Source organism: Lepidochelys olivacea, assembly GCF_965140295.1.
Source record: "Lepidochelys olivacea isolate rLepOli2 genome assembly, chromosome: 13".
Lineage (NCBI taxonomy): Eukaryota > Metazoa > Chordata > Testudines > Cheloniidae > Lepidochelys > Lepidochelys olivacea.
The window spans coordinates 33624714-33648810 of record NC_140423.1 but is presented as its reverse complement, the minus strand read 5'-3'; the positions used below and the strand labels follow the sequence as shown (position 1 = coordinate 33648810).

General features: G+C 46.1%; 2 pseudogenes across 2 annotated transcripts in view; both read left to right on the top strand.

The window, feature by feature from the left end:
- Positions 1–24097, top strand: part of LOC311529440 (olfactory receptor 6F1-like) — a 206598-nt pseudogene that overhangs the window by 40273 nt on the left and 142228 nt on the right. The window lies entirely within an intron of this gene.
- LOC311529856 (olfactory receptor 12D1-like) lies at positions 2018–2855 on the top strand (annotated as a pseudogene). The gene has a single exon. The product of its transcript is annotated as an olfactory receptor 12D1-like (transcript).

Genomic DNA, 24097 nt, shown 5'->3' with positions numbered 1-24097 from the left:
AGTTAACCTCCTGCAGGGAAATTCATAAGTCTTCACAGACCTTATTTTTTTTTTCCTAAGAGCAACTAGAGGAGTTTTCTGCCTATTTACCTGGAGACAAAGGTGTTAGGGTTTTTTTAAGGATTTTTCTGTAGGCTGACAATCACTATCAGAGAACATAGGTATCCGGACAGCACAGCAAAATTTTACAAGCCAACTTTTTTTTTTTGTATTCTTTCTAACTCTCAGATGTAAAGTTAGTTAAAAACAGAGAGGTTAGGATGACAGACTGCACTGTTCAACAGAAGCTGGAATTAGCCAGATATTAGGCTTTGACTTTAGCAAAGATTTTGACACGATCTCCCACAGTATTCTTGCCAGCAAGTTAAAGAAGTATGGGCTGGATGAATGGACTATGAGGTGGATAGAAAGCTGGCTAGAATGTCGGGCTCAACGGGTAGTGATCAATGGCTCCATGTCTAGTTGGCAGCCAGTATCAAGTGGAGTGCCCCAAGGGTCGGTCCTGAGGCCAGTTTTGTTCATTATCTTCATTAATGATCTGCAGGATGGTGTGGATTGCACTCTCAGCAAGTTTGCGGATGATACTAAACTGTGAGGAGAGGTAGATACTCTGGAGGGTAGGGATAGATACAGAGGGACCTAGACAAATGAGAGGATTGGGCCAAAAGAAATCTGATGAGGTTCGACAAGGACAAGTGCAGAGTGCTGCACTTAGGATGGAAGAATCCCATACACCGCTACAGACTAGGGACCGAGTGTCTAGGCAGCAGTTCTGCAGAAAAGGATCTAGAGGTTACAGTGGACAAGAAGCTGGTCCATTGTCATGGGCATACATGTGATAGTGTAACTGTAGATATTGATCCAAGAAGCTAAGACTGTTCTTCATTGGCAATAAAGCTGTCTGGGTGGCTTTGCTACAAACAACTCTTCTGGTATTATTGGGCAGTTCAATCGGAGCCTGCTGTATGGGCTATCTGGCCAGAGCCAGTGCAGCATGGAGAGAGAACACACACACACAGCCAACAATAGCACCCTATGTATACGTGAGGCTTGACATGTAAGGCTTGTGTCCAAAGTTCCATTGTTATTTCCAAGGAGCTGGTCTGTGGGCATTTCCCAGACTCGCAACATGTTTCAGTAACAAACCTATGGCAAAATCTCATAACTTCATATACAATGATAATAATATATTTCAACAGGACGGTAATGTTCAGTAGATTATGACTTTTCCAATGATACCTCACAAGGCATACTTTAGACAAAATACATTATAATTTTTTAAAAGTGGTTACCATAATAGTGTAGACTAATGCAATACAGTCTGTTGGACAGACAATCTGATTGAGTTCAGGGAGTAGGTTCCAGTGCCAAGATTTTCAATTACAGGAGCCAGTGATGGGCAGTAGCATACAAGCACTAAGATAAAGACACTCTTCTAGACTGAAGTTTCAAAAGAACCTATGGGGGTTAGCTGCCAACCTCATATGTAAGGTCAATAGGATGTGGTCTCCTAACGCTAAATCCTTATTTAGGCATCTGGCTGATTTTCAATGGTGATTTTCACTCAGTAGTGTTGTGCTGGAGATAGACCCTATTTCTTCCTGTGCCATGGTGGAATGGAAAAAGCAGCCCCATGTTAAAAATCCAGTGGAAGCTCCTGCCTTCTCCCCTGTGAGGACAGGATTTTCAAACCAGCCTATCAGAGTTAAGTGTCCGACTCACATTAACTTTCAGTGGCATTTGGGTGTCTAACCCCCTTAGGTTGCTTTAAAATCCCAACCTCCATCCACACAGGGAAACCTCTCCTTGTGGATCATCATATCAGGAGAGCTTGTTGTCTCTCTGTGTTCATACACACCCCACTCTCTCTCAGAGTCATGAAGAAATGCAGAGCTCTATCATTCTTCTTTTTTGTACTACTCTGACTGGGTACAGAAGGCCCCTATAGATGCATCCAGAAAACACCACCCCTAAATGTTTGATTCCATCCAGTCCCATTACATCAGGAATGCTCTACATGACCAGCCTGCTGGGCAAAAGGGCCATCATAGCTGTGGTGCTGGCTGAGCCCCGGCTCCACAACCCCATGTACTTCTTCCTAGGCCACCTCTCCCACCTGGACATCTTCTACAGCACAGTCACCGTGCCCAAGATGCTGACCGTCTTCCTCTCGGGGCACCAGACCATCTCATTTGCCAGATGCCTGGCCCAGCTCCACTTCTTCCACTTCCTGGGCAGCAGTGAGGCTTTGCTGCTGCCCGTCATGGCCTATGATCACTACTTGGCCATCTGCAACCCGCTGCACTACAGGCTGGTCATGAGCCCACAGGCCTGCCTGCTCCTGGCAGCAGACTCCTAGGCCACTGGCTTCCTTCCTGTGCTGATGCACACTGTCATGACATTTCAGGATTTGTGCATTTCTGTGGCCTCAATGAAATCCACCACTTCTTCTGTAATATCAAGCCCCTGCTGAGCCTGGCCTGCAGCAGCAGCACCCGCCTCAACTTGACACTGCTCAACTTCGTCACTGGGAGCATCGCGCTGAGTCCGTTCATCCTCACACTTCTCTCCTACCTCTATATCATTTCCTTCCTCCTCCTGAAGGTCCGCTTTCAGGAATGGCAGGAGAAAGGCCTTTTCCACCTGTGCCTCTCACCTCCCCATGGTATCTATTCTATATGCCGGTCCTTGGTAATTACATGATTGCCTCTCCAGGTTCCTCTCTGAAAGAGACATGATACCCATCCTCGTATAGCATCGTCACCCCAGTTCTGAACCCCCTGATCTACACCCTGAGAAATAAGGAGGTGAAAACAGCACTAAGGAAATTCCTGAACAGAAAACTTTTCCCTTAAAGAAAAAGAATTAAATGAAGGCAAGCAATGTTCAATTACAATTAAAGCATTTTAGTCTTTGTCTTTTTTAAAAACCCTTTGTATTTTTTTCATTTTCCCCACTTTCTGGTGTCACTACAGGGCAGAGTTAAGGTTGCTTGGCTAGAATAACATCATTTCTCATAAGATGTTTGGATTTTCTTTAACTTTAATGGTGAATATCCTGTGTGTATTGTGGGAAATTTTCAACATCCTTGTAATATATTTATCCTTAAATTACTGATATGTACTCATGTACTCCATCTTAATGTCTGTTGATGGAGACATTTTCAGTTGGAAACAGTCAAAGTTCCTTCCCCACTCTAAACTCTAGGGTACAGATTTGGGGACCTTCGTGAAAGACCCCTAAGCTTATTTTTACCAGCTTAGGTTAAAACTTCCCCAAGGTACAAACTGTTTTACCTTCTGTCCCTGGACCTTATGCTGCCACCACCAAAGTGTCGAACAAAAATAACAGGGGAAGTGCCCACTTAGAAATGTCTCCCCCCAAAAATATCCCCCAAGCACTACACCCCCTTTCCTGGGGAAGCCTTGATAAAAATCCTCACCAATTTGCATAGGTGAACACAGACCCTAACCCTTGGATCTTAAGAACAATGAAAAAGCAATCAGGTTCTTAAAAGAGAATTTTAATTAAAGAAGAGGTAAAAGAAAATCCTCTGTAAAATCAGGAAGGGAAATACCTTACAGAGAAGTCAGATTCAAAACATAGACAATCCCTCTAGGCAAAACCTGAAGTTACAAAAAGACACAAAAACAGGAATATACATCCCATTCAGCACAACTTATATTATCAGCCACTTAAAACAGAATCTAACGCATATCTAACTAGATTACTTACTAAATTTTTACAGGAGTTCTGAAGAGCATTCCTGATCTGATCCCGGCAAAAGCGTCACACAGACAGACAGACCCTTTCTTCCCCCACATAGAATCATAGAATATCAGGGTTGGAAGGGACCTCAGGAGGTCATCTAGTCCAACCCCTTGCTCAAAGCAGGGCCGATCCCCAATTAAATCATCCCAGCCAGGGCTTTCTCAAGCCTGACCTTAAAAATATCTAAGGAAGGAGATTCCACCCCTCCCTAGGTAACGCATTCCAGTGTTTCACCACCCTCCTAGTGAAAAAGTTTTTCCTAATATCCAAACTAAATCTCCCCCACTGCAACTTGAGACCATTACTCCTTTTTCTGTCATCTGCTACCACTGAGAACAGTCTAGAGCCATCCTCTTTGGAACCCCCCTCCCCTTTCAGGTAGTTGAAAGCCGCTATCAAATCCCCCCTCATTCTTCTCTTCCGTAGACTAAACATCCCCCGGTCCCTCAGTCTCTCCTCATAAGTCATGTGTTCCAGTCCCCTAATCATTTTTGTTGCCCTCCACTGGATTCTTTCCAATTTTTCCACATCCTTCTTGTAGTGTGGGGCCCAAAACTGGACACAGTACTCCAGATGAGGCCTCACCAATGTCAAATAAAGGGGAACGATCACGTCCCTCGATCTGCTGGCAATGCCCCTACTTATACATCCCTAAATGCCATTGTCATTGGCAACAAGGGCACACTGTTGACTCATATCCAGCTTCTCGTCCACTATAACCCCTAGGTCCTTTTCTGCAGAACTCCTGCTGAGCCATTCGGCCCTAGTCTGTAGCGGTTCATGGGATTCTTCCGTCCTAAGTGCAGGACTCTGCACTTTGTCCTTGTTGAACCTCATCAGATTTCTTTTGGCCCAATCCTCCAATTTGTCCAGGTCCCTCTGTATCCTATCCCTACCCTCCAGCGTATCTACCTCTCCTCCCAGTTTAGTGTCATCTACAAACTTGCTGAGGGTGCAATCCACACCATCCTCCAGATCATTTATGAAGATATTGAACAAAACCGGCCCCAGGACCGACCCTTGGGGCACTCCACTTGATACCGGCTGCCAACTAGACATGGAGCCATTGATCACTACCCGTTGAGCCCGACAATCTAGCCAACTTTCTATCCACCTTATATTCCATTCATCCAGCCCATACTTCTTTAATTTGCTGGCAAGAATACTGTGGGAGACCATGTCAAAAGCTTTGCTAAAGTCAAGGAAAAACACGTCCACTGCTTTCCCTTCATCCACAGAACCAGTTATCTCATCATAGAAGGTAATTAGATTAGTCAGGTATGACTTGCCCTTGGTGAAGCCATGCTGACTGTTCCTGATCACTTTCCTCTCATGTAAGTGCTTCAGGATTGATTCTTTGAAGACCTGCTTCATGATTTTTCTGGGGACTGAGGTGAGGCTGACTGGCCTGTAGTTCCCAGGATCCTTCTTCTTCCCTTTTTTAAAGATGGGCACTACATAAGCCTTTTTCCAGTCGTCCGGGTCTTCCCCCGATCGCCATGAGTTTTCAAAGATAATGGCCAATGGCTCTGCAATCACATCCGCCAACTCCTTTAGCATTCTCGGATGCAGCGCATCTGGCCCCATGGATTTATGCTCATCCATCTTTTCTGAATAGTCCCGAACCACTTCTTTCTTCACCGAGGGCTGGTCACCTCCACACCATTCTGTGCTGCCCAGTGCAGTAGTCTGGGAGCTGACCTTGTTCGTGAAGACAGAGGCAAAAAAAGCATTGAGTACATTAGCTTTTTCCACATCCTCTGTCACTAGGTTGCTGCACTCATTCAGTAAGGGGCCCACACTTTCCTTGACTTTCTTCTTCTTGCTAACATACCTGAAGAAACCCTTCTTGTTACTCTTAACATCTCTTGCTAGCTGCAACTCCAGGTGTGATTTGGCCTTCCTGATATCACTTCTGCCTGCCCGAGCAATATTTTTATACTCATCCCTGGTCATTTGTCCAATCTTCCGCTTCTTGTAAGCTTCTTTTTTCTGTTTAAAATCAGCAAGGATTTCACTGTTAAGCCAAGCTGGTCGCCTGCCATATTTACTGTTCTTTCTACACATTGGGATGGTTTGTCCCTGTAACCTCAATAAGGGTTCTTTAAAATACAGCCAGCTCTCCTGGACTGCTTTCCCCCTCATGTTATTCTCCCAGGGGATCTTGCCCATCAGTTCCCTGAGGGAGTCAAAGTCTGCTTTTCTGAAGTCCAGGGTCCGTATTCTGCTGCTTTCCTTTCTTCCTTGTGTCAGGATCCTGAACTCGACCATCTCATGGTCACTGCCTCCCAGGTTCCCATCCACTTTTGCTTCCCCTACTAATTCTTCCCGGTTTGTGAGCAGCAGGTCAAGAAAAGCTCTGCCCCTAGTTGGTTCCTACAACACTTGCACCAGGAAATTGTCCCCTACACTTTCCAAAAACTTCCTGGATTGTCTGTGCACCACTGTATTGCTCTCCCAACAGATATCAGGATGATTGAAGTCTCCCATGAAAACCAGGGCATGTGATCTAGTAACTTCTGCGAGTTGCGGGAAGAAAGCCTCGTCCACCTCATCCCCCGGTCCGGTTTGTGTGTGTGTGGGGGGGGAGGGGGGCGAGAAAACTTGGATTTGTGCTGGAAATGGCCCAACTTGATTATCATACACATTGTAAGGAGAGTGATCACTTTAGATAAGCTATTACCATCAGGATAGTGGCGTGGGGGGAGAGAAAACCTTTTGTAGTGGTAAACACCCATTTTTTCATGGTTTGTGTGTATAAAAAGATCTTCTGTACTTTCCACAGTATGCATCCGATAAAGTGAGCTGTAGCTCACAAAAGCTTGTGCTCAAATAAATGTGCCACACGTACTCCTTTTCTTTTTGGTCTATAGTAGACTCCCACTATGACATCACCCTTGTTGCTCACACTTCTAAACTTAATCCAGAGACTCTCAGGTTTTTTTTGCAGTTTCATACTTGAGCTCTGAGCAGTCATACTGATCTCTTACATACAGTGCAATTCCCCCACCTTTTCTGCCCTGCCTGTCCTTCCTGAACAGCTTATATCCATCCATGACAGTACTCCAGTCATGTGAGTTATCTCATCAAGTCTCTTATTCCAATCACATCAAAATTCCTTGACTGTGCCAGGAGTTCCAGTTCTCCCTGCTTGTTTCCCAGGCTTCGTGCATTTGTGTATAGGCACTTGAGATAACTCGCTGATTACCCCTCTTTCTCAGTATGAGGCAGGAGCCCTCCCCTCTCACGCGCTCCTGCTCGTACTTCCTCCCTGTATCCCACTTACCTCAGGGCTTTGGTTTCCTTCCCCCGGTGAAACTAGTTTAAAGCCCTCCTCACTAGGTTAGCCAGCCTGCTTGTGAAGATGCTCTTCCCTCTCTTCATTAGGTGGAGCCCGTCTCTGCCTAGCACTCCTCCTTCTTGGAACACCATCCCGTGGTCAAAGAATCCAAAGCCTTCTCTCCGACACCACCTGCGTAGCCATTCGTTGACTTCCACGATTCGATGGTCTCTACCCAGGCCTTTTCCTTCCATGGGGAGGATGGACGAGAAGACCACTTGCACCTCAAACTCCTTTATCCTTCTTCCCAGAGCCACATAGTCTGCAGTGATCTGCTCAAGGTCATTCTTGGCAGTATCATTGATGCCCACGTGGAGAAGCAGGAAGGGGTAGCGATCTGAGGGCTTGATGAGTCTCGGCAGTCTCTCCGTCACATCGCGAATCTTAGCTCCTGGCAAGCAGCAGACTTCTCGGTTTTCCCGGTCAGAGCGGCAGATAGATGACTCAGTCCCCCTGCAGAGAGAGTCCCCGACCACCACCACCCGCCTCCTTCTCTTGGGAGTGGTGCTCATGGAACCCCCAACCCTAGGATAGTGCATCTCATGCCTTCCAATTGGCGGAGTCTCCTTCTGCACCCTTCCCTCAGACGTATCATCTGGTCCACTTTCCTTATTAGTACCTGTGGAGAGAACATGAAAATGGTTACTTACCTGTATCTGTGTTGCTGGTACATGGACGTTCCCCTTTTTTCTTCTGGAGGTCACATGATGCCAAATTTCTTCACCATCCTCCTGTCCTTGATGTGCAGCCTGCTCTGAATCTTCAGAACCTTGTGCCCTGACGTCTGTCCAGGTAATCTTCAATTTCTCTTATGCAATGCAGGGTTGATACCTGTTGCTCCAGACCTCGAATCTTCTCTTCCAATATGGCGACCAGCTTGCACTTTGTACAGACAAAGTAGCTTCTGTCCTGTGGAAGAAAGACAAACATAGCACATCCAGTGCAGGTCACAACAGCTGAATACGCCCCATCCATATTACCTACCTTCTACGAGCTTCCTCAGGAGTTGTAGTAATTACTCAGAGACTTCGGCATCCTCCAGCTTTGAAAATATCTTGTCCCCTCATTGGTCATTTTGGTCAGGTGCCAGCGAGGTTATCCTAGCTTCTTAACCCTTTACAGGTGAAAGGGTTTTGCCTCTGGCCAGGAGGGATTTTAAAGGTGGTTACTCTTCCCTTTATATTTATGAAACGCCCCCCCAAATCACAGATAGGGGGAAACACTGGCTGTAATTTCTTCCCGGAGCTCTAGGAGAAAACAGAGTTAATAAGACACATGCATCTCTAAATATACTACCAAGTACATAAAGACTAACCATATTTTCCACATCTCAAGGACGATTTTAACCAGTTGATTCTGGGAAACTTTCATGGGAGAGTGCATCAACCACTTTGTTAGAAGCTTGTGAGGTGTGTTGGATGTCAAAATCAAAATCTTGGAGAGCTAAACTCCACCAAAGAATTTTTTTGTTATTTCCCATGGTGGTATGAAGCCATTGTAGTGCAGCCTGGTCGGTTTGCAGGTGGAAATGCCGTCAGCAAATGTATGGGCGTAGCTTTTCCAGAGCATAGACAATGGCTTAACATTCTTTTTCACTGACTGACTAGTTGCTTTTCCTCTTAGACAGCTTCTTACTGAGAAACACTACAGGATGGAATTCTTGATCCAGTCCTTCTTGCATTAAAAATGCTCCCACACCACTCTCGGATGCATCTGTGGTTACTAGGAATGGTTTGTTAGAGTCTGGGGCCCTTTGCACAGGGTCAGACATGAGTCTCACTTTAAGCTGGTTAAAGGCCTTCTGACACTCTTCAGTCCACTGAAAGGCATTTGACTCTTTCTTTTTGGTTGGGTCTGTCAGTGGGGCGGCGATTTGGCTGTATTGCGGTACAAATTGCCTCTAATATCCGGCCAAGCCTAAGAAGGATTGAACCTGTTTCTTTGACTTTGGGACAGGTCACTTTTGGAAAGCATCCACTTTGGCCTGTAGGGGGTTGATAGTTCCTTGACCCACCTGGTGTCCAAAGTAAGTCACTCTGTTTAGGCCTATTTGACACTTCTTAGCCTTAATAGTTAGTCCTGCCTCCCTTATGTGCTCAAAGATTTTTTGTAGATGTTCCAGGTGTTCTGCCCAGGAATCCAAAAATATGGCCACATCGTCAAGGTAGGAGACTGTATATTCTCCCAATCCTGCTAGGAGACCATCTACAAGTTTTGGGAAGGTGGTGGGTGCATTCCACAGCCCGAAAGGGAGCACATTAATTTACACAGCCCAACATGTGTGATGAAGGCTGACCTTTCCTTGGCGGATTCATCTAGTGGTACCTGCCAGTACCCCTTGGTTAAGTCCAAGGTAGAGATGAACTGGGCCCGTCCCAGTTTCTCTTATAGTTCATCTGTGTGTGGCATTGGATAGTTGTCTGGGCGAGTTACAGCATTTAGCTTACAGTAGTCCATGCAAAAACGTATCTCCCCATCTGGTTTGGGAACTAGAACCACTGGAGATGCCCATGCACTTCCAGAGGGGCGGATTACACCCATCTGTAACATATCCTGGATCTCCCGTTCTATAGCAGTTTTAGCTTGAGGAGACACCCGGTAAGGTCGGACTTTAATTGGGTGAGCATTATCTGTGTCAATGGAGTGGTATGCCCGTTCAGTCAGTCCTGGGGTGGCTGAGAATGTTGGAGCATAGCTAGTGCACAGCTCCTTGATCTGCTGTCGCTGCAGACCCCCAAGGGTCATGGAGCGGTTGACCTCTTCCACGCCACCATCGCTTTTCCCTACATAGTAGACACCTTCAGGCCACTCAGCGTCATCTCCTCTCTGGGCTGTAAACTGACAAACCTTTAATTCTCTGGAATAAAATGGCTTCAGAGAATTAATATGGTACACCTTAGGCTTTCGGTTGGAGGTGGGGAATGCTATGAGATAATTAACAGCTCCCAGGCGCTCCTGGACCGTGAATGGCCCTTCCCACGATGCTTCCATTTTATGGGCCTGGAGCGCCTTTAAGACTATGACCTGGTCCCCTACTTTGAAGGAACGCTCTCTGGCATGTTTATCATACCACGCTTTTTGCTCTTTTTGAGCATCCTGTAGGTTATCTTTAGGAACGGCTAGAGAGGTTTGGAGGGTGTTTTGTAGTTTGGTTACAAAGTCCAGAATGTTAGTTCCTGGAGAAGGTGTAAATCCCTCCCATTGCTGCTTCACCAACTGTAATGGCCCCTTAACCTGGCAGCCATATACAAGTTCAAATGGTGAAAACCCTAAACTGGGATGGGGTACAGGTCCATAGGCAAAGAGCAACTGCTGCAACACTAGGTCCCAATCATTGGAGTGCTCATTTATGAATTTACGTATCATGGCCCCCAAAGTTCCATTAAACTTCTCCACCATGCCATTTGTTTGATGGTGGTAAGGAGTGGCAACCAACTGATTTACCCCATGAGCTTTCCAAAGGCTTTCCATAGTTCCTGCCAGGAAATTAGTTCCTGCATCTGTGAGGATGTCGGCGGGCCCACCTACCCTGGCAAAAATGTCTGCTACTGCCTGGCACACACTTTTAGCCCTGGTGTTTCTTAGACCTACTGCTTCCGGCCATCGGGTGGCAAAATCCATGAAAGTCAGTATGTACTGCTTTCCTCTGGGTGTCTTTTTCGGAAAAGGACCCAGACTATCCACAGCTACTCGCTGAAATGGAACTTCAATGATGGGGAGTGGCTGGAGAGGGGCTTTGACCTGGTCTTGGGGTTTTCCCATTTTTTGGCATACCTCACAAGACCGGACATAGGTAGAAACATTCTTGCCCATTCCCTCCCAGTGGAATGATCTCCCCAGCCGGTCTTTGGTCCTGTTCACCCCAGCATGGCCACTAGGGTGATCGTGGGCTAAGCTCAAGAGCCTGGCCCGGTATTTAGTTGGAACTACCAACTGTCTCTGAGGATGCCAGTCTTCCTGGTGTCCACCAGAAAGAGTTTCCTTGTATAAAAGTCCTCTTTCTACAACAAACCTGGATCGATTAGAAGAGTTGAGAGGTGGCAGGTGCTGTGCCGCCATCCAAGCGCTCTGGAGGCTTTCATCTGCTTCCTATTCAGCCTGGAACTGTTCCCTTGATGCTGGAGACATCAGTTCCTCATGGGATTGTGGACCTAGGCTTGGTCCCTTTGGAAGCGATGTACAGGGATGGGGCTACTTCCGTGGACTGTGAACCGTTCTCAGCTAGGGCACTATGTTGGGGTTCAGGCTCCAGCTGAGCTTCTTGTGTAGGGTTATCGGCCGCTGCCGGTTCAGTTTCACTGGGGCCCTCTGGTGTTGAGGTTGCAAGTATTGGATTCAGTGCTGGCAATGGGTCTGGTGCTGGTTGTTCGGTTGGTTCCGGTTCTGGGACTGGCTCTGTCTGGGTCTCTGGGACTGGATCTACTACTGTTGTTGCAGACATTGGCCTGGGGTCTGGGTCCATCACCTCTAACCGGGTCCTGGTAGAAGTTTCTGGAACAGAGCTAGACATCATGGCTTGTTTCGCCTGGCTGCGGGTGACCAATCCCACCGTCTTTGCTGGCTTCACACGATTGGCCAAGTCTTCCCCCAACAGCATGGGGATGGGATAATCATCATAGACTGCAAAATTCCACGTTCCTGACCAGCCCTTGTACTGGACAGGCAACTTGGCTGTAGGCAAATTGAAAGAGTTGGACTTGAAGGGTTGAATCGTCACTTGGATCTCTGGGTTGATTAAATTGGGGTCCACTAAGGAAGCATGGATAGCCAACACTTGTGCTCTGATGTCCCTCCACGCAGTGACCTTCTTCCCACCCACACTCACAGTTTCCCTCCGCTCCAAGGGTATCTGGGAGGTGTCTGGGCCTGAGGACCTCTGGTGTGATTCTGGTGCAATGAACTGTAATCTGTTGGGATTCTTGGGGCAGTTGGCATTTACATGCCCTGGCTCATTACATTTAAAACATCATCCAGCTGACTGGTCACTGGGGTGAGGTGGGTTGCTAGAGAACGGTGTGGCATGACGAAAAGGTGGCTGGAGTGTTCCTTGGGGGGTAGTTGGGGCCTTGGGTGGCCCCCGGTAGTAGGGTGTGGTCTGAGGCTGTCCTTTCTGGTATCCATTCCAACTGCGACCATTTTTTTTTCATTTCTGCCATCTCCACCCATTTGGCTCCAATCTCCCCTGCCTCGATTACAGTTTTGAGCTTCCCATCTAGGATGTATCTTTCTATTTCCTCAGGAACACCCTCTAAGAACTACTCCATTTGTAGTAGGAAGGGCAAATCTTCTGGAGATTTAACACTTGCTCCTGATATCCAGGCATCCCAATGTTTCACAATGTGGTAGGCATGTCGGGTAAATGACACATCTGGTTTCCACTTTAGGGCTCTGAACCGCTGACAGGAATGCTCGGGTGTTATCCCCATTCTGACTCTTGCCTTAATTTTAAACAGTTCATACTGGTTCATGTGTTCCTTAGGCATTTCAGCCACCACCTCAGCTAAGGGTCCACTGAGTTGCGGCCTCAGCTCTACCATGTATTGGTCTGTAGAGATGCTGTACCCAAGACAGGCCCTTTCAAAGTTTTCTAAGAAGGCTTCGGTATCATCACCTGCCTTGTGGGTGGGGAACTTTCTGGGATGGGAAGTGGTACCTGGAGAAGCATTGCTAGGGTTTGTTAGTATATTCTCCTGAGCCTTTGCCTTCTCCATCTCCAGTGCATGCTTCCTCTTTTTTTTTTCCTTCTTCTCCATTTCCATCCGCATGAGTTATATCTGTCTTTCGTGTTCCTTTTGTTTTTCCTCAGCCTCAAATCTGGCTAATTCCAGCTTTTGGTGAACTGTGGAGTCTGTCATCCTAACCTCTCTGTTTTTAACTAACTTTACATCTGAGAGTTAGAAAGAAAACAAAAATAAACTTGGCTTGTAAAATTTTGCTGTGCTGTCCGGATACCTATGTTCTCTGATAGTGATTGTCAGCCTACAGAAAAATCCTTTAAAAAAAAAAAACACCTTTGTCTCCAGGCAAATAGGCAGAAAACCCCTCTAGTTGCTCTTAGGTTAAAAAAAAAAAAAAAAAGAAACTTCTCAGGTCTGTGAAGACTGGTGAATTTCCCTGCAGGAGGTTAACTACCCTGGCTTTAGGTAGAGAAAACTCCAGCTCACAAAAGACAATTCCCTTTTGTCTCTGCTCTGGCCCCCAAGCAGAGAAAAAAAAAACCTCTAACTGCTTTCAGTTTAAAACTGCTTTCCAACAGCCCAAAGGAAAAAAAATCCTTTTTAAAATCTGTGCTTCTGGTTCAAAAAATCTCAAATTGATCTCAAAATGATTTCAGGTTAATCCCACAGCTCTGCCACCATGTCAAGGTTCCTTCCCCACTCTGAACTCTAGGGTACAGATGTGGGGACCTGCATGAAAACCTCCTAAGCTTACTTTTACCAGATCACGTTAAAACTTCCCCAAGGTACAAACTATTTTACCTTTTGCCTTTGGACTTTCGCTGCCACCACCAAACATCTAACCGGTATTATTAGGAAAGAGTCTGTTTGGAAACGTCTTTCCACCCAAAAATCCTTCCCAAACCCTACACCCCCTTTCCTGGGGAAGGCTTGATAAAAATCCTCACCAATTTGCATAGGTGACCCCAGACCCAAACCCTTGGATCTTAAGAACAATGAAAAAGCATTCAGTTTCTTAAAAGAAGAATTTTAATCGAAGAAAAAGTAAAAAGAATCCCCTCTGTAAAATCAGGATGGTAAATACCTTACAGGGTAATTAGATTCAAAACATAGAGAATCCCTCTAGGCAAAACTTTTAGTTACAAAAAGACACAAAAACAGGAATATACATTCCATTCAGCACAGCTTATTTTTCTCAGCCATTTATCTAACGCATATCTAGCTAGATTACTTACTAAGTTCTAAGACACCATTCCTGTTCTGTCCCCAGCAAAAGCATCACACAGACAGAGAGAGAGTCTTTGTTTCTCCCTCCCCCCAGCTTTTGAAAGTATCTTGTCTCCTCATTGGTCATTTTGGTCAGGTGCCAGCGAGGTTATCCTAGCTTCTTAGCCCTTTAGAGGTGAAAGGGTTTTTTCTCTGGCCAGGAGGGATTTTAACAGTGTTTACCCTTCCCTTTATTTTTATGACAAACATTAATTGGGAAATTCTTGGGTTTCAGTACTTATTTTCTATATAACTAAAATTAGTCATCGAACCTAGGTGATAAGTAACAGCAAACACAGATTTGTCACGAACAAATCATCTCAAACCAATCTAATTTCCTTATTTGATAGAGTTGTTGGCCTAATGGATATAGGGGAAGCAGTAAATGTGACATATCTTGATGTTATTAAATCTCTTGAAACAGTCTTTCATGACAATCTGATAATTAAACTAGGGAAATAGAGTCTAGATGAAATTACTGTGTGTATACGAGGTTGACTGGAAGGACATATTCACAGGAGTCTGTCCTGGAGACTGGTGCTATTCATTATTTCCATTAACAACTTGGATGAAGATATGGTTATAAAATTTACAGATGATACTAAGCTGGAAGGGGCTGCAACACTTTGCAGGAGAGGACTGAAATTCAAAATGATGTTGTTTAATGGGATAATGGGGCTGGAATCAGGAAGATAAAATGCAATAAAGAAAGTGCAAAATGCTACACTTAGGAAGGAAAAATTACAAGCACAAGTACAGAATGGGGAATAGCAGGCTAGGCAGTAGTATTGCAGAAAAGAATCTCGGAGCTATAATGCATCACAAATGGAATAAGAGTCAAAAGTGTGATGCTGCAGAAAAAAAAGCAAATCTCATGGTATGGAGTCATGTAAGACACAAGAGAGACTTGCTCCACTCTGCGCAGCACTGGTGAGAACTCAGCATCCATTGGTGCTCTTTAAGAAAGATGTGATCAAATTTGAGAAAATCTAGAAGAGAGCAATAAAAATGACAAGAAGTTTGGAAAACATGACCGACGAGGAAAGGTTGAAAAAGCTGGGAATGTTTAGTCTAGAGAAGAGATGGCTGAAGGGGGGCTGTGTTCACAGTCTTTAAATACATAAACATTTGTTATAAAAAGGACAGTTTTAAATTGTTCACCACCTTCACTGAAGGTAGGATGAGAAGAAATTGGCTTAGTTTGGAGGAAAGGAGATTTAGGTGAGATATTAGGGGGAAAATATAAGGCTAGTTAAGCTCTGGAAGAAGCACCAAGGGAGGTTTTGGAATCCCCGGCTTTGAATGTTTCTAAAAACAGGTTAGAAAAACACCTTATATGGGTTCATCATAGAATCACAGAATATCAGGGTTGGAAGGGACCTCAGGAGGTCACCTAGTTCCACCCCCTGCTCAAAGCATGACCAATCCCCAATTAAATCATCCCAGACAGGGCTTCGTCAAGCCTGACCTTAAAAACTTCTGAGGAAGGTGTCATAAATATAAAGGGAAGGGTAAACCCCTTTGAAATCCCTCCTGGCCAGGGGAAAGCTCCTCTCACCTGTAAAGGGTTAAGAAGCTAAAGGTAACCTCGCTGGCACCTGACCAAAATGACCAATGAGGAGACAAGATACTTTCAAAAGCTGGGAGGAGGGAGAGAAACAAAGGGTTTGTGTGTCTGTCTGTAGTCGTCTTGGCCGGGGACAGAACAGGAATGGAGTCTTAGAACTTTTAGTAAGTAATCTAGCTAGGTATGTGTTAGATTATGATTTCTTTAAATGGCTGAGAAAAGAATTGTGCTGAATAGAATAACTATTTCTGTCTGTGTATCTTTTTTGTAACTTAAGGTTTTGCCTAGAGGGGTTCTCTATGTTTTTTTAATCTAATTACCCTGTAAGATATATACCATCCTGATTTTACAGGGGGGATTTCTTTATTTCTATTTACTTCTATTTTTTATTAAAAGTCTTCTTGTAAAACACTGAATGCTTTTTCATTGTTCTCAGATCCAAGGGTTTGGGTTTGTGGTCACCTATGCAAATTGGTGAGGCTTTTTATCCAACATTTCCCAGGAAAGGGGGGGTGCAAGTGTTGGGAGGATTGTTCATTGTTCTTAAGATCCAAGGGTCTGGGTCTGTGGTCACCTATGCAAATTGGTGAGGCTTTTTACCAAACCTTGTCCAGGAAGTGGGGTGCAAGGTTTTGTGAAGTATTTTGGGGGGAAGGACGCGTCCAAACAGCTCTTCCCCAGTAACCAGTATTAGTTTGGTGGTGGTAGCGGCCATTCCAAGGATAACGGGGGTAATATTTGTTACCTTGGGGAAGTTTTGACCTAAGCTGGTAAAGATAAGCTTAGGAGGTTTTTCATGCAGGTCCCCACATCTGTACCCTAGAGTTCAGAGTGGGGGAGGAACCTTGACATGGTGGCACAGTGGTGGGATTAACCTGAAATCATTTTGAGATCCAGTTGAGATTTTTTGAACTAGAAATACAGATTTTAAAAAGGAATTTTTAGGAAGTCCAGAAGGCAGCTTTGAAACTGAAAGCAGCTTGGTTTCTCTCTGCTTTGTGGCCAAGCAGAGACAAAAGGGGATTATCTTGTGAATTGCAGGTTTTCTTGCCTGGAGGCAGGGTACTTAACTCCTGCAGGGAAATTCACAGTCTTCCAACCCAGAGGTTTTTTTTTTTTTCTTTTCTTCCTAAAAGTAAATAGGGGGTGTGTGCTCTACCCATTTGCCTGGAGACAAAAGTGGCAGGGTTTTTTTTAGGATTTTGATTTTTTTTTTTGTTTTACAAGGAGCACAGGTTTGAAAAGAAATTTTTTTTCTTCTTTGGGCTGGGTAAGCAGGTTTCCAAGTAGTGGAGGTTTTTTGCTTTAATTTGGGCCCAGAGCAGAGACAAGGGAATTGTCTTTTTCTGTAGGCTGACAATCACTATCAGAGAATAGGTATTCTATTCCAGCACAGCAAAATTTTACAGCCAAGTTTTGTTTGTTTATTTCTAAACCTCGGGTGTAAAGTTAGTTAAAAACAGAGAGGTTAGAATGGCCAAATCCTCAGCTCGACTACAGCTGGAATTAGCCAAATTTCAGGCTGAGGAAAAACAAAGGGAACATGAAAGACAGATAGAACTCATGCGGCTGAAGGAGGAGGAGAAGGAAAAAGAGAGGAAGCATGTGGAGGAGATGGAGAGGATAAAGGCCCAGCAGAATATACCAACAAACCCTAGCAATCCTTCTCCAGGTACCACTTCCCATCCCAGAAAGTTCCCCACCTACAAGGCAGGTGATGATACTGAGGCCTTCTTAGAAAACTTCGAAAGGGCCTGCCTTGGGTACAACATCTCTACTGACCAATACATGGTAGAGCTGAGGCCGCAGCTCAGTGGACCCTTAGCTGAGGTGGCAGCTGAAATGCCTAAAGAACACATGAACAAGTATGAACTGTTTAAATCCAAGGCGAGAGTCAGAATGGGGATAACACCCGAGCAGTCTCGTCGGAGGTTCAGAGCCCTAAGGTGGAAACCAGACATGTCATTTACCCGACATGCCTACCACATTGTAAAACATTGGGATGCCTGGATATCAGGAGCAAGTGTTGAATCTCCAGTAAATTTGCCCTTCCTAATGCAAATGGAACAATTCTTAGAGGGTGTTCCTGAGGAAATAGAAAGATACATCCTAGATGGGAAACCCAAAACTGTAATTGAGGCAGGAGAGATTGGAGCCAGATGGGTGGAGGTGGCAGAGAAGAAGAAAACTGGTCGCAGTTGGAGCGGAGACCAGAAGGGACCACCCCAGACCACACCCTATTACCGGGGGCTGCCCAAAGCCCCACCTACCTCCCAAAGAACCCTCCAGACCCCTTATCGTCCCACCACCCCGTTCTCCAGCAACCCACCTCGCCCCGGTGACCCGTCAGCTGGACGATGTTTTAAATGTAACGAGCTGGGGCATGTAAAGGCCAACTGCCCCAAGAACCCCAACAGGTTACAGTTCATTGCACCGGAATCACACCAGAGGTCCACAGGCCCAGATACCTCCCAGATACCCTTGGAGCGGAGGGAAACTGTGAGTGTGGGTGGGAAGAAGGTCACCGCGTGGAGGGACACCGGAGCACAAGTGTCAGCTATCCATGCTTCCTTAGTGGACCCCAATTTAATCAACCCAGAGATCCAAGTGACGATTCAACCCTTCAAGTCCAACTCTTTCAATTTGCCTACAGCCAAGTTGCCTGTCCAGTACAAGGGCTGGTCAGGAATGTGGACTTTTGCAGTCTATGATGATTATCCCATCCCCATGCTGTTGGGGGAAGACTTGGCCAATCATGTGAAGCAGGCCAAGAGGGTGGGAATGGTCACCCGCAACCAGGCTAAACAAGCCGTGAGGCCTAGCTCTGTTCCGGAAACTTCTATCAGGACCCAGTCAGAGGTGATGGACCTGGACCCCAGGCCAATGTCTGCAACAGCAGTAGTGGATCCAGTCCCAGAGACCCAGACGGAACCAGTCCCAGAACCGGAACCAGCCGAACAACCAACACCAGACCCCGTGTCAGCACTGAATCCAGTACTTGCAACCTCAACACCAGAGGGCCCCACCGAACCTGAACTGGCAGCAGCCGATAACCCTACACAAGAGGCTCAGCTGGAGCCTGAATCCCAACATAGCGCACCAGCGGAGAGCGGTTCACAGTCAACAGAAACAGCTCCATCCCCTATATCGCTTCCAGAGGGACCAAGCCTAGGTCCACAATCCCATGAGGAACTGATGTCTCCAGCATCAAGGGAACAGTTCCAGACCGAACAGGAAGCAGATGAAAGCCTCCAGAGAGCTTGGACGGCGGCACGGAGCAACCCACCGCCTCTCAGCTCTTCTAATCGATCCAGGTTTGTTGTAGAAAGAGGACTTTTATACAAGGAAACTCTTTCTGGGGGACACCAGGAAGACTGGCATCCTCAGAGACAGTTGGTAGTTCCAACTAAATACTGGGCCAAGCTCTTGAGCTTAGCCCATGATCACCCTAGTGGCCATGCTGGGGTGAACAGGACCAAAGACCGTTTGGGGGGGTCATTCCACTGGGAGGGAATGGGCAAGGATGTTTCTACCTATGTCCAGTCTTGTGAGGTGTGCCAAAGAGTGGGAAAACCCCAAGACCAGGTCAAAGCTCCTCTCCAGCCACTCCCCATCATTGAAGTTCCATTTCAGCGAGTAGCTGTGGATATTCTGGGTCCTTTTCCGAAAAAGACACCCAGAGGAAAGCAGTACATACTGACTTTCATGGATTTTGCCACCCGATGGCCGGAAGCAGTAGCTCTAAGCAACACCAGGGCTAAAAGTGTGTGCCAGGCACTAGCAGACATTTTTGCCAGGGTAGGTTGGCCCTCCGACATCCTCACAGATGCAGGGACTAATTTCCTGGCAGGAACTATGAAAAACCTTTGGGAAGCTCATGGGGTAAATCACTTGGTTGCCACTCCTTACCATCATCAAACAAATGGCATGGTGGAGAAGTTTAATGGAACTTTGGGGGCCATGATACGTAAATTCGTAAATGAGCACTCCAATGATTGGGACCTAGTATTGCAGCAGTTGCTCTTTGCCTACAGAGCTGTACCACATCCCAGTTTAGGGTTTTCCCCATTTGAACTTGTATATGGCCGTGAGGTTAAGGGGCCATTGCAGTTGGTGAAGCAGCAATGGGAGGGATTTACACCTTCTCCAGGAACTAACATTCTGGACTTTGTAACCAACCTACAAAACACCCTCCGAACCTCTTTAGCCCTTGCTAGAGAAAACTTACAGGATGCTCAAAAAGAGCAAAAAGCCTGGTATGATAAACATGCCAGAGAGCGTTCCTTCAAAGTAGGAGACCAGGTCATGGTCTTAAAGGCGCTCCAGGCCCATAAAATGGAAGCATCGTGGGAAGGGCCATTCGTGGTCCAGGAGCGCCTGGGAGCTGTTAATTATCTCATAGCATTCCCCACCTCCAACCGAAAGCCTAAGGTGTATCATATTAATTCTCTAAAGCCCTTTTATTCCAGAGAATTAAAGGTTTGTCAGTTTACAGCCCAGGGAGGAGACGACGCTGAGTGGCCTGAAGGTGTCTACTACGAAGGGAAATGTGCTGGTGGTGTGGAAGAGGTGAACCTCTCCATGACCCTTGGGCGTATGCAGCGACAGCAGATCCAGGAGCTGTGCACTAGCTACGCGCCAACGTTCTCAGCCACCCCAGGACTGACTGAACGGGCATACCACTCCATTGACACAGGTAATGCTCACCCAATTAGGGTCCAACCTTACCGGGTGTCTCCTCAAGCTAAAACTGCTATAGAACGGGAGATCCAGGATATGTTACAGATGGGTGTAATCCGCCCCTCTGAAAGTGCATGGGCATCTCCAGTGGTTCTAGTTCCCAAACCAGATGGGGAAATACGTTTTTGCGTGGACTACCGGAAGCTAAATGCTGTAACTCGCCCAGACAACTATCCCATGCCACGCACAGATGAACTATTAGAGAAACTGGGAAGGGCCCAGTTCATCTCTACCTTGGACTTAACCAAGGGGTACTGGCAGGTACCGCTAGATGAATCTGCCAAGGAAAGGTCAGCCTTCATCACACATCTCGGGCTGTATGAATTTAATGTACTCCCTTTCGGGCTGCGAAATGCACCCGCCACTTTCCAAAGACTTGTAGATGGTCTCCTAGCGGGATTAGGAGAATATGCAGTCGCCTACCTTGACGATGTGGCCATATTTTCGGATTCCTGGGCAGACCACCTGGAACATCTACAAAAAGTCCTTGAGCGCATAAGGGAGGCAGGACTAACTGTTAAGGCTAAGAAGTGTCAAATAGGCCTAAACAGAGTGACTTACCTTGGACACCAGGTGGGTCAAGGAACTATCAGCCCCCTACAGGCCAAAGTGGATGCTATCCAAAAGTGGCCTGTCCCAAAGTCAAAGAAACAGGTTCAATCCTTCTTAGGCTTGGCCGGTTATTACAGACGATTTGTACCGCACTACAGCCAAATCGCTGCCCCACTGACAGACCTAACCAAAAAGAAACAGCCAAATGCTGTTCAGTGGACCGGAAAGTGTCAGAAGGCCTTTAACAAGCTTAAAGCGACACTCATGTCTGACCCTGTACTAAGGGCCCCAGACTTTGACAAACCGTTCCTAGTAACCACAGATGCATCCGAGCGTGGTGTGGGAGCAGTTTTAATGCAGAAAGGACCTGATCAAGAATTCCACCCTGTAGTGTTTCTCAGCAAAAAACTGTCTGAGAGGGAAAGCAACTGGTCAGTCACTGAAAAAGAATGTTATGCCATTGTCTACGCTCTGGAAAAGCTACGCCCATATGTTTGGGGACGGCGTTTCCACCTGCAAACCGACCATGCTGCACTAAAGTGGCTTCACACCGTCAAAGAAACTAACAAAAAACTTCTTCTGTGGAGTTTAGCTCTCCAAGATTTTGATTTCGACATCCAACACATCTCAGGAGCTTCTAACAAAGTGGCTGATGCACTCTCCCGTGAAAGTTTCCCAGAATCAACTGGTTAAAATCGTCCTTGAGATGTGGAAAATATTGTTAGTCTTTATGTACTTGGTAGTATATTTAGAGATGCATGTGTCTTATTAACTCTGTTTTCCTAGAGCTCCAGGAAGAAATCCCAGCCAGTGTTTCACCCTAGCTGAGATTTGGGGGGCGTGTCATAAATATAAAGGGAAGGGTAAACCCCTTTGAAATCCCTCCTGGCCAGGGGAAAGCTCCTCTCACCTGTAAAGGGTTAAGAAGCTAAAGGTAACCTCGCTGGCACCTGACCAAAATGACCAATGAGGAGACAAGATACTTTCAAAAGCTGGGAGGAGGGAGAGAAACAAAGGGTTTGTGTGTCTGTCTGTAGTCGTCTTGGCCGGGGACAGAACAGGAATGGAGTCTTAGAACTTTTAGTAAGTAATCTAGCTAGGTATGTGTTAGATTATGATTTCTTTAAATGGCTGAGAAAAGAATTGTGCTGAATAGAATAACTATTTCTGTCTGTGTATCTTTTTTGTAACTTAAGGTTTTGCCTAGAGGGGTTCTCTATGTTTTTTTAATCTAATTACCCTGTAAGATATATACCATCCTGATTTTACAGGGGGGATTTCTTTATTTCTATTTACTTCTATTTTTTATTAAAAGTCTTCTTGTAAAACACTGAATGCTTTTTCATTGTTCTCAGATCCAAGGGTTTGGGTTTGTGGTCACCTATGCAAATTGGTGAGGCTTTTTATCCAACATTTCCCAGGAAAGGGGGGGTGCAAGTGTTGGGAGGATTGTTCATTGTTCTTAAGATCCAAGGGTCTGGGTCTGTGGTCACCTATGCAAATTGGTGAGGCTTTTTACCAAACCTTGTCCAGGAAGTGGGGTGCAAGGTTTTGTGAAGTATTTTGGGGGGAAGGACGCGTCCAAACAGCTCTTCCCCAGTAACCAGTATTAGTTTGGTGGTGGTAGCGGCCATTCCAAGGATAACGGGGGTAATATTTGTTACCTTGGGGAAGTTTTGACCTAAGCTGGTAAAGATAAGCTTAGGAGGTTTTTCATGCAGGTCCCCACATCTGTACCCTAGAGTTCAGAGTGGGGGAGGAACCTTGACAGAAGGAGATTCCACCACCTCCCTAGGTAACGCATTCCAGAGTTTCACCATCCTCCTAGTGAAAAAGTTTTTCCTAATATCCAACCTAAACCTCCCCCACTGCAACTTGAGACCATTACTCCTTGTTCTGTCATCTGCTACCACTGAGAACAGTCTAGAGCCATCCTCTTTGGAACCTCCTTTCAGGTAGTTGAAACAGCTGAGAGTCCCCCCTCATTCTTCTCTTCCACAGACTAAACAATCCCAGTTCCCTCAGCCTCTCCTCATAAGTCATGTGTTCCAGACCCCTCATCATTTTTGTTGCCTTCTGCTGGACGTTTTCCAATTTTTCCACATCCTTCATGTAGTGTGGGGCCCAAAACTGGACACAGTACTCCAGATGAGGCCTCATCAATGTCAAATATAGGGGAACAATCACGTCCCTCGATCTGCTGGCAATGCCCCTACTTATACATCCCAAAATGCCAGTGGCCTTCTTGGCAACAAGGGCACACTGCTGACTCATATCCAGCTTCTCGTCCACTGTCACCCCAGGTCCTTTTCTGCAGAACTGCTGCCTAGCCATTCGGTCCCTAGTCTGTAGCAGTATATGGGATTCTTCCATCCTAAGTGCAGCACTCTGCACTTGTCCTTGTTGAACCTCATCAGACTTCTTTTGGCCCAATCCTCTCATTTGTCTAGGGCCCTCTGTATCCTATCCCTACCCTCCAGCATATCTACCTCTCCTCCCAGTTTAGTGTCATCTGCAAACTTGCTGAGGGTGCAATCCACACCGTCCTCCAGATCGTTTATGAAGATATTGAACAAAACCAGCCCCAGGACTGACCCTTGGGCACTCCACTTGATACCGGCTGCCAACTAGACATGGAGCCATTGATCACTACCCGTTGAGCCTGACAATCTAGCCAACTTTCTATCCACCTTATAGTCCATTCATCCAGCCCATACTTCTTTAATTTGCTGGCAAGAATACTGTGGGAGACCGTGTCAAAAGCTTTGCTAAAGTCAAGGAACAACAGGTCCATTAATTTCCCCTCATCCACAGCGGCAGTTATCTCTTCATAGAAGGCAATTAGATTAGTCAGGCATAACTTGCCCTTGGTGAATCCATGCTGACTGTTCCTGATCACTTTCCTCTCATGCAAGTGCTTCAGAATTGATTCCTTGAGCACCTGCTCCATGATTTTTCCAGGGACTGAGGTGAGGCTGACTGGCCTGTAGTTCCCAGGATCCTCCTTCTTCCCTTTTTTAAAGATGGGCACTACATTAGCCTTTTTCCAGTTGTCCTGGACTTCCCCCGATCACCATGAGTTTTCAAAGATAATGGCCAATGGCTCTGCAATCACATCCGCCGACTCCTTTAGCACTCTTGGATGCAGCGCATCCGGCCCCATGGACTTGTGCTCGTCCAGCT